At 32.5% G+C, this 9,758-nt stretch overlaps 1 long non-coding RNA gene across 1 annotated transcript in view; it reads left to right on the forward strand.

The window, feature by feature from the left end:
- Nucleotides 1–9,758, forward strand: part of LOC111086631 — a 28,634-nt gene that overhangs the window by 6,638 nt on the left and 12,238 nt on the right. The window contains exon 2 of the long non-coding RNA XR_002611366.1: nt 8,053–8,060. This is a non-coding gene — a long non-coding RNA (uncharacterized LOC111086631). The remainder of the gene's footprint in view (nt 1–8,052; nt 8,061–9,758) is intronic.

Raw genomic sequence — 9,758 nt, forward strand, 5'->3', positions numbered from 1 at the left:
TTTTTTTTTTTTTTTTACCCCCCCCCCCCCCATTGGCACAGCTGTATGTCTGCGGACTTACAATGCTAGAAACCGGGTTTCGATACAGATAGCCCATTGTGTAGCTTTGTGCATAGCTTCAAACAAACAATTTTTCTTAGTTACATAAACGACGTAAAAGCGTAATTAATAATATTTACTAATGTTTTTAAACTGTGTATATTTCTAGCTATATTGATGCTGTTGAGGTACTACAGAATGATGTAAATCAATTGATAATTTAGATACATATTTGACAAATGGCATTTAATTTTAATAAGTGCAAGATAATGCATTTAAATTATGACAACTTGGATCTTACGAAGCCAACCACTACCAGTTTTGGAACTATGGACTTAAGGATCGAATTTATTTGTGTATAAATTCCAGTATCAAATCTTTATCGTCTAAGATCAGAAGGATTTGATTCCTATTATTTTCAAATCTCACTACAGAGATTTCTAAAATCTTTTAAGACATGTCTTTTCGTTATGACAAAAAATTATTTGGTAGGTTTTCTTTCCATAAATGTTGCAATATCCAAAGTTATTTTATCTTGTAATCAATCTTTTTTACTGTATTTTATCCTAAAATACAATTAATTTAAATCCTTAGGTAGCAAGAACAGAATATTATTAGCTAAACTTCCACTGCCATATGCTTTAAACATTCAGGATAAACGTCTCCAAAATTTATGCACAAAGCTCAAATACACTCTACGTTATTTTGTTGTAACATAAAAGTTAGAGCATAAGCATTTGTAATTGTTTGTGTTTGCAGGTTTTTCTTTACTCCTACGTACTAACGGTGAATTTCCGATGTCCATAAAAGTAGCAATGGATATTTATTTTATACTCTATACATTAGTAGACTTCATCGTCCTACTATGTCTTAGTAATAAAATATTTTAAATCGGAATGTCTCTCGCTAAGCAGGTGTTACTAAAACAATATCTTATTAGAAAAATTATAATTTAAAAGTGGCGTGTATTCAAGTCAATAAAGCGAGTTACTTTGTTGTCAGCGAGTGTTGAAACCAATTAGTATATAAGTTAGTGATTTTTAAAAAAATACATCAGAAATACCAGACCATTTTATTATATGTCCATCTCAAATTGTGTTTGAATTGGCTTATGGTACTTTAATAATTAGAATGAAGACTGTCTCAAGATGAAGCAATGTGTCGCGAAATAATAAGTTAGTAGCAATGTAAGTCGCTAGATGGCGATCCACCAAAAACTGATTTATATTGGTAAAATAATTAATAAAAATAATTATAAAATAATGACATAAATAAGCAGAAAGAAGTCAGTGATAACGTTCTTTTTTAGGTTTCAAATATAGATTTTTCCAGTTATAGTTGAAAATCGATGAATTAGTAATAAATGTGTTCAACATATTTATAGATCTGATTAAAGATTCTAGTCTTAAAACCAGATGTTGTAACAAATGGTCTTTTGATTGTTGTTGTTACTTGTGTTTTTCTTGCTAATAAATAGGTAGTTAAAATAATAAATAATATTCAACGTTAAACTGGTACACAATTAAAAACATTTTATTTAGGCCTATCTAGGGCCTTCAAAAAGTTGACGACTCTACATGTTTCGAGATTACAACGTCATCCTCAGGAGTGAATTACAAGACAATTGCCAAAGTATTTATAGCTTGTTAGTAGGTCATTGACCTGTATGTTATTTTTCATACATTTTGAAGGCCATAGATAGGCCTAAGTACTAATACTATAATTAAATAGGTAGTGTTTGAAATAAGTTTTAGCAATTATTTCATATTCTAGTCTTAAAATCAGATGAAGTAACAAATGGTCTTTTGATTGCTGTTGTTACTTGTTTTTGTTGCTAATAGATAAGTAGTGTTTGAAATAAGTTTCAGCTATTAAAAATAATTAATCTTGATGAGTGTAATTTCTACAAACAGGGCTTATTTGGTTCGAGTTTTTAACATTTCCATATCTCCGCCAACTTTATTTCTTCAGGTTTAGTAATTTATTTGTGTATCATTTCAACTTATTGATGTCTTCAAAAACAAATAGCAGAAATTTACCACACCTCTTGAAGGTTGATTAGAACCTGGTGGTGTATACATAGCCTCAGCGAAAGGTCTGGATTTTTAATAGTTTAGAAAGAAGGAAAATATTAGTTCGAGTAAATATTATTTCCAGAAAACAGAATAAATAAGTTGACTAGTTTGTTTATCATTCTATAAAGTAAAGTTTACATGTAGTATATACCTTACATCGTATTGAAAGTATCGTGTGGACGTAACTACTAATGATTATATTGTTAGGTCTCTGTGTTCGTTTGTTAATTTTCCGTAGAAATTCTTTCCGAGAACTTCAGCGATATAAGTCCTTTCTTAAATAAAACTAGTTTATTCTTTCTCAATACAGTTAATTTCCACAGTCACTTTAACTTAAACCCACACGCTATAATTCACAACGATTCACGCACTTTACTTACGGCCACTACCGCGCTTGACTCAATTGTCCGTCTCGTCTGTCTGCAATTCTATTCCGATTAATTAATTTCGCTTTATCTGGCGCACTTATATACAAGAATAGAGGGCGCGTAGAAAAGACCAGAGTTGCCACGAACAGACACGATCCTTCTAGAATATCATGACGTGTTACTAGCGTCACGTGAATTCCGCTGTCGTAACAATATACATTGTTGGATTTAATTTTCTGGAAACAAAAAATAAGGCAACGACAAAAAAACATCTAACACTGGAGCACAAACCACAAAGTGGGTCATTATGTAATGTGTACTGTTTTTATATATATAAACTATATCATATTTGCATAGTACACTCACCATACACACGTAAAAAATTGAACGATTCTGCATAGCATCTGCCTACCTTCATATATATATATATATGTATATACACATAGCATATGATACATATATATGTAAATAGATATGTATATAATAATTTCAGTACCTTTTTCTCATCAAATTGTTGTCGTCTAAGTTCTTTATTTTTTCTTTATAGTTATATTTGTGATTTTATTATAATAGTCCAACATTATTAACAAATTCTACGATTTTATTTCATTAAGATAATGAGAAGTAAGACGTTTTAAGGTTCAAACATACTGAAATCAAGATTCTGTCTTAAGATAACCAGTTTTAAGTTCAGACGTACTATAAATGAAGATTTTGTCTTAAAATAGCCAGGATTAAGACGCTTAAAGTTTAAAGATACATAGATGACGATTCGTTCTTAATATAAAGAGAAGTAAGACGTTTTAGGTCCAGACATACTGAACTGAAAATTGTCTTAAGATAACCATGGGTAACACGTTTTAGGTTTGGACATGCTTAAATGAAGATTGTCTTAAGATAATAAGAAGGTACATGTTTAGATGTAGACATAAGTTTTAGTCTTAATCTAACGAAAATGTATGTGGATCTTGAATACGTTAAAAGTCGATTTTTTTGGCTTAAGATAACGAAACATCATAAATATAGGGTTTAGACTTTCCCAATATCAACAATATTGTAATTTAATAATACTATAATTTAATTATAGATTAAGATAAGTCAATATAAATACGGCTTAAACATTCATCATCTTAAAAGTTAAAAGTGTAATATTATCACTTGTTATTAAGTTTAATTTGCAAATGTACCAGAAGCTAAAAAGTGTCTGGTTGAAACATAACTACTAACAATGTCATTCCGATGTCCATAAAAGTAGCAACATGCGCATTCATTTTATGATATATACATTAGTCAATTTCACGGTCTTAGTGTGTCTTAGTAATCAAATCCTTTAAATTGAAATGTCTCTCGCTAAGCAAGCATTTGTAACACAATATCGTATTAAGGAAAGTATAATTTTAGTAGTGGCATGTATTCAAGCCAGTAAAGCAAGTTACTTTGTTGTCAGCAAGTGCTGAAACCAATGAACTTATAACTTAGATATTTTAAAAAATATCACCTCAGAATTACCAGAATGTTTTATTATATGTCTGTCTAAAATTGTGTTTTAATAGACACATGTTATTGTAATAATAACCCTTAAAAGCCCTGTGTCGCGGAAAAACTAATTAGTAGTAAAGTATCTCTCTAGATGGCGCTCCACCAGAAACTGATTTTTTTTCTTTATTACTAAAAGCAATAATAATAAGAATTAAATAAAATTATAACATAAATAGCAAGAAAGAACTTGATTTTTTTAGGTTTTAAATTTAGTTTTTGGTTATGGCTAAAAGTCGCTGAATTAGTAATAAATGTGTTCGACATACTTATACATGTGATTAAAGAGTTTAAACTTAAAAAGATGCTATAACAAATATTCTTTTTGTTACCAGTGTTTGTGTTATTAGTAAATGGGTAGTGTTTGAAGCAAATTTTACAAATTCAAAAGAAATCATCTTGATGAGGGTTATTTCCACAAACAAGATTTCTTTGGCTCAAATTTCTATCAATTCCATACTTACGCCATCTTCAGGTTCAGTGACTTGTATCTGTATATTATTTTAAATGACTGATTTCCTCTGAAACAAAAATAGCAGAAATTCACCACAGCTCTTGAAGGTTGGTTAGAAATTAAACACAAATCTGATGGTGTATATCTAGTCTCAGCGACAGGTGTGGATCTAGAATAGTAAAAAAAAAAAAGAATAGATGGAATAAATTATTTCTAGTGAACATAATTAACAAACAACCTCCCCCCCCACACACATATATATAAGCTATATCATATTTAGAAACAACACGCACCATACTCATGTAAATAATTGAACCCTTCTATATAACACGTGTTTGTATATATATATATATAAGTCATATCATATTTATACACAGCATGCACCATACTCAAGTAAACAATTAAACGTTCTATATAACACATGTTTGTAGATATATATATATATATAAGTCATATCATATTTATACACAGCATGCACCATACTCAAGTAAACAATTAAACGTTCTATATAACACATGTTTGTAGATATATATATATATAAGTCATATCATATTTATACACAGCATGCACCATACTCGAGTAAACAATTAAACGTTCTATATAACACATGTTAGTACACATATATATATATATATACTGTATATGTGTGTGTGTGTGTGTATGTGTGTAACTTAAGTGCCCTTTTCTCACCAACTTGTTGTTCCCTCAGTTCTTTAACTTTTCTTATCAACTGCTACAATTTATTTTCATTAAGATAATCACAAGTAAAATGTTTAAGGTCCAGACATAATGAAATGAAGATTTTATCTTCAAATAACCAGAAGTAAGACGTAAGCCATGCTGAAATGAAGATTCTCTCTGTACATAAAGTTTTAGGCTTAGGTTAACACGAAACGTGAACTTGAAACGTTTGCTTGTTTGTTTTTGAATTTCGCGCAAAGCTACACGAGGGCTATCTGCGCTAGCCATCCCTAATTTAGCAGTGAAAGACTAGAGGGAAGGCAGCTAGTCATCACCACCCACCGCCAACTCTTGGGCTATTCTTTTACCAACGAATAGTGGGATTGACCGTCACATTATAACGCCCCCACGGCTGAAAGGGCGAGCATGTTTGGTGGGATGCGGATTCGAACCCGCGACCCTCAGATTGTGAGTCGAGCGCCTTATCCACCTGGCCATGCCGAACGAACTTGAAACGTATTAAAACTAGATTTGTGGCTTAAGATAACAAGAAATCATCAGGCCACCGTCATCAGACTTATGATAGTGATGTAGAACGTCACCGAAACATGTAAACTGTAGAGTCCCTCTTTTAGGAGTGTGCTCTGTTTTCAATAAATCATATTTACTGCGAAATTATTTAATGCTGTAATATTTTAATTATTAATATTATACATGCGCACAAGTGCCGTTTAATATATTTACAATAAGACTGTTTTCATTACGAGTCTAAATATGATGTAATACCACAAAATCAATTCAGTCTTATTGTGATGTCACAAAAAATATCTTATTATGCTGCACGTTTTATTACTGTAGGGTCTAATTGCTGTAGTAAGAAACAGCGTACATTTTTTAATTATATTCTGGTTGTTGTTGTCCAGGACGTGTACATTTTAAAAGTTAGATTCTGACTATTACTGTGTAGAAGTTATTCTCTCATTATGATAAGTTCAATCTGATGCAGTCTATGACAAAATAACTTGTTCCCCGATGGGACAGTGGTAAGTTTACGGACTTACAACGCTAAAATCCGGGGCTAGATTCCCTGCTGTGGACACAGCAGATAGCCCAATGTGGCTTTGCTCTAAAACAAAAAAAAAATATTAAGTTATGTTCAAAATATTGTAATGTAGGACAGTGCAATTGTGCTAAGTTAGGTTCAAATTATTGTAATGTAGGACAGTGTAAGTTTATTAAGTTAGGTTCTGATTGTTGTAGTGTAGGACGATGTACGTTTTCTAAGTTAGGTTCTGATTGTTGTAGTGTAGGACAGTGCAACTCTGCTAAGTTAAGTTCAAATTATTGTATTGTGGGACAGGGTAAGTTTACTAAGTTAGGTTCTGATCCTTGTAGCGTAAGACAGTGTAAGTTTATTAAGTTAGTTTCTGATTGTTGCAGTGTAGTTTTCTGAGTTAGGTTCTGATTACTGTATTGTGGTGGGACAGTGTAAGTTTATTAAGTGAGGTTATGATTGTTGTAGTATGAGACAGTGTAAATTTACTAATTGGGGATTTCATTGTTGTAGTGTAGGATAGTATAAATTTACTAAGTTTGGTTCTGATTGCTATAGTGTAGGACATTGTAAGATTACTAAGTTAGGTTCCGATTATTGTAGTGTAGGACAGTGTAAGTTTACTAAGTTGTAGTGTAAGTTTTCTAAGTTAGGTTCTGATTACTGTAGTGTAAGACAGCACAAATTTCAATGTCTATAAACTTTCTGTATTTTATTCTGTTGTTTTTGTCAAAGGTATATTAAAACCATTAATTTTTTAACTATTAATGAAATGTTGAAATCGACGATCATTTCAACGTGACAATTTTAAAAGTTAAATTAAACACAATAATTTAAGTAGCAAAATAGTATAATCAGACATCAGTGTTCCAAAATGAGGAAAAAGCATTTCTTGCGTAACTATTTTAAAAGTAAAAATATGAAATTAATGTTAAATGATTTTCTGATCGTGTGGGGGTTTTTGCTTTTGAACATTCAGGCTAGATATGGTCAGTCACATTGCAACATTTTCTGTAGGTTTAAAAATGGGTAATTTGACTTTCTTGTGGTTAATAACTGAATGACATTTCGTATATGTTCAACAGTTGGTAATTCGATGTTGTTAGGGTTAATCACAACATAACATTTTCTATAGGTTTAACAGTGGGTAGTTCACATTGTTGCTAAGCTGTGGCGAATTTTCAATTACAGAATAATAAACAAAACCAGAGTATGCGATACGCAAGCAATACTTATAAATGATGAGTATATAAATTTATATTTGTTAAGAAGTTTTTGCATAACCATCAATCGAACACTATAGGCCAAAATATTATTTCTTCGTGTTATTTAGGATAGTAATAATTTATATATTGTAGGAGTCATGTTTTTACACGATAAAAAAAGTCTTTCTCGAAAGAAACATGTTGATATCGAATTTTTTTTCAGCATTACCGGCTTATCAATTTTAACTTTGAAACCATTTGATAGTGATCTTTACGTGTGAAGAACTGTCTATATTTTTTATTAAGAGAGATTAAGTATACCTAAGCCTGCTTTCAGAACTAATCGAATTTTTGTCTTAACATGTTTTATTGACTGCAGTGCAATTACGCCATGTCAAAAAGCGTAAAGCTCAGGAGTCATCTACGTACTCTCTTTGGAAAGTATAAAAATATGATTTTTGTTTATGAGCATAAAATCTGATTAAACAACAGCACTTTGGAGGAATTAAGTAACACGTGTTTAATTGTTGAAGAAAGTTTGTTTTGGTTTCGTCTGTAAATTGTTTGTAAGCGACGAATCGTGTTCGAGCAGTTTTCAAACAGTTTTACGTGTACGTACTGACGTAGTAAGGTAACAAAGTACAGCGAGTCACTCGTGTTGCTCTGTGAGTTCCTCATTGACGTTGGCGATCATATGAAATGAAAGTACGTCACAGTTTCAGATGGTTAATGAAGTGACGTGAGATAACATTTCCAAATGAAGTTAGATATCTGATTGTAAGACACTGAAAGTATCTACGTGTTCCTAGTTGTTGGATCTAGTCTGTAAACATGAAAATTAGTTCAACCACTACACAGAGGGTTGAATACGCTATATTAAAACGAATTTGTATTACGCAAGTCAGCGCGTCACGTGACAGCTGTAGCCGATATAAAATCACGGTAGAACGGAATGTATCAGAACTACCTATTGACATTGTTTGGCGTTTAATAGGTAGTGTAATACAGCGTAGCCCCGTTATAATGCGATCGTTGAGGTCCATAAAATGTCATCGCGAAACAAGCGGGATCGCGCTAAATCGGGGTTCAAGAAAATCACTGTTTAAACTGACCCAATGTTGACCTAACATCCTAAAACACCTCTATTTTCGCCCTCTTTGACCAGTTTTTTACACGTTCCCTTTCTGGCAAGTAAATTACCTCTGAATTAAAGAACTTTGCGAATGAATCGTCGTTGTTACAGTAGATATTAAAGCACAAATTATTTTTAGTAGGCTTTTTAATAAACAAAACAACAAATAAAAACATTCAAGAATATTAGCAACCATCATTTGCAGTTTATTTCTGAAAAAACTGATCGACTGTTCCTTGCTTGAACGTAGCATGTCTCTGGCTACGAGCGAAATCTAGAATACTTCTGAGTTGGATGATTTTTATGTGGTCCACCTCCTGAGTCTCCAGCCAATGGAAGCTAGCCTCTAGGTGTTCAATGGCTTCAGACACTTTTGGTGGTGGTGATGGAGGCTCTTCATTATCCTCTTCTTATGGCTCGAGAACTGGTACACTTGCCCCCGTCGGTGCTATAGTTCTGTTACGGACGATCTCGGCGTCCGTCAAGTGCTCATATGTTGGGCATTCGTCGTCAACAGAGTGCCACTGGTGTAGCTCTTCTTTGCTCCATTCAGACAGCTTCTTTGTCTCATGCACATCTTCCTCTGTGAAGCCGTACAAATCTATCTCGTCATTATCATCTTCCGTGGTGGATTGCCGTGATGAAAAGGCTAGCCCAGACCCTTCTTCCAGCATTTCTCTACACACGACAAGCTAACTACTGCCCAGGCCTGGGGACCTAAGTGGCAAACATATTTCATGTTCAGGCTTTTCAGATAGGCTTCAAGCGTTGTTGAAGGAATTAGTGAGAAGAAAAAAACGTTTGAAATGCATTTAGGAGGTTTTAGAGATTACACAAAGGAAATTTGAGATTTTTTAGATGACGAAAAGTATTTTTAATTTTGACATGAAAATCACTTTGCACTCAGACTAGTTAAAAATTGATGTTTCACGGACAAATTTAATTAAAAATACTTCATTAAAAAATCTGATTTTTTGTGTGCAAAAGGCTTCTAATATTTACTATAAGTCTACAGAAGTTTGTAAAGGTACACTTAAAATATTAAAAGTTATTAGTATGTAAACTATAACGAGGTTATGGTTACGAGGTCGGTCCCAAGGACCGAGCCCGTGTCGAAACTTTTAATGACCCATTGGGTTATATCCGAATTCGCGTAACATCGGGGTTTCACTGTACTAACCTAGCAATAGAAAATAATCCTCATAATATTAATA

This window comes from Limulus polyphemus, unplaced genomic scaffold (genome assembly GCF_000517525.1).
Source record: "Limulus polyphemus unplaced genomic scaffold, Limulus_polyphemus-2.1.2 Scaffold1272, whole genome shotgun sequence".
Classification (NCBI taxonomy): Eukaryota; Metazoa; Arthropoda; class Merostomata; order Xiphosura; family Limulidae; genus Limulus; species Limulus polyphemus.